The sequence below is a fragment of the Limulus polyphemus genome, unplaced genomic scaffold, assembly GCF_000517525.1.
Source record: "Limulus polyphemus unplaced genomic scaffold, Limulus_polyphemus-2.1.2 Scaffold3450, whole genome shotgun sequence".
Lineage (NCBI taxonomy): Eukaryota > Metazoa > Arthropoda > Merostomata > Xiphosura > Limulidae > Limulus > Limulus polyphemus.
In genome coordinates, this window is record NW_013669060.1 from 9,590 (window position 1) to 11,138 (window position 1,549).

At 33.1% G+C, this 1,549-nt stretch overlaps 1 protein-coding gene across 1 annotated transcript in view; it reads left to right on the forward strand.

Annotated features, from left to right (window-relative positions):
* Positions 1–492: 492 nt before the first annotated feature.
* LOC106469369 overlaps positions 493–1,549 on the forward strand; it is a 50,418-nt gene continuing 49,361 nt past the window's right edge. The window contains exon 1 of the mRNA XM_013929860.2: positions 493–785. The gene's annotated coding sequence lies outside the window, so the exon portion shown is untranslated. The remainder of the gene's footprint in view (positions 786–1,549) is intronic.

Consider the following 1,549-nt stretch of genomic DNA (forward strand, 5'->3'; position numbering starts at 1 on the left):
ATTTATTTATAACATTTAATGTGAAAATGAAATACTCTGACGTAATCGGATTAAACTGGTTATTACAATCACTCCAAACTTCTCCTTAGATGGCAGATTCTTCAAGTCTGTACGTCACCAAGATCGAAGCTTAAAGTAGCTACTTGAAATTAAATTTCTACACGTGAGTGAAACGGATTTGCATGAAAATGTAATATTTTTTTAGGTTGAGAGGTCCATTTTTTGTAACGTTGCCTACAGCATGGAAAATCCTAACCAAGTAATGCTAGGATTTTCCCTACATCAGAAACGACTAGAAACTAAATAAACTGTATCTTAAACAACCTTATACGCAACCGTTGAAGATGACCTCGAGGCAGCACAGAATCCCTTTGACGTATGCTTTATTCGCACCATAATCTTAGTTACTATTAATTTTAATAGATGGAGCTGCTGCCCGGAGTGCCTGGTTAAACGTATATGATGCGTTAGTATAGTTAGACGTTTGTTGGAAAAGTATATTGTTATATAGATATATATAATCCACTACTGAATATTTTAATTATTACGAAATTGCAGTTTGCATCTTTGATTTCAATGGTTGAGCTCTGACCTAGCAGAAGGGAATTCCCAAGGTTTTCCAAACTCATACTTGAGGGCTATTAGCGAGCTCTCGTGACACAAACGTGTTTGGCGTATATATATTAATATCAGCGTGGTAACACACTAGTTTTTGAATACAGAAAACTCTGTTAAGCGGACTGTAACTAACGCAAGTCGACCCTGAGACTCGTTACAAGCTACGAGTGAGTATAATTGTTTTTTTTTGTGTGTGTGTGTGTGTGCAGAATTTTTTTTATAATGATTTCTTTCGATCAAATAATACCAGTTTTGATACTATATATTGTGACGTATAGCTTTCTTCACTGGAGTTGAGATATATTGGTTCGAAAGCAAAAGTTAGAACTCAGACTCAGCCACAAACGTGTGTATTCTGTAACAACTTGCCCATAATAAACATGTTTTTATATGTGTATATATAATGTTTCAAAATGGTTTCCGGTTTTTGTGATTATTTTAGGATCCTGAACGAGTTTTGAGTTGGTGATTTGTTTTCAGTCCAAGTATTCTGCACAAAGTTATTTGCTATATTTTGTACTTATAAGTCAGTGGACAATGTTTTTAACCCTAACACTGTTTATATTTTGTACATATAAGTCAGTGGACAATGTTTTTAACCCTAACACTGTTTATATTTTGTATTTATAAGTCAATGGACAATGTTTTTAACCCTAACACTGTTTATATTTTGTACTTATAAGTCAGTGGGCAATGTTTTTAACCCTAACACTGTTTATATTTTGTACATATAAGTCAGTAGACAATGTTTTTAACCCTAACACTGTTTATATTTTGTACTTATAAGTCAGTGGACAATGTTTTAACCCTAACACTGTTTATATTAGGCTGCATAATGAGAAACATCTCTTTGAATTATTTGATTCAAATAAGTTTTAAAAATTCCTTGGCACTTACAGAGATGACAACATGTACGTTATTGTATATTTTG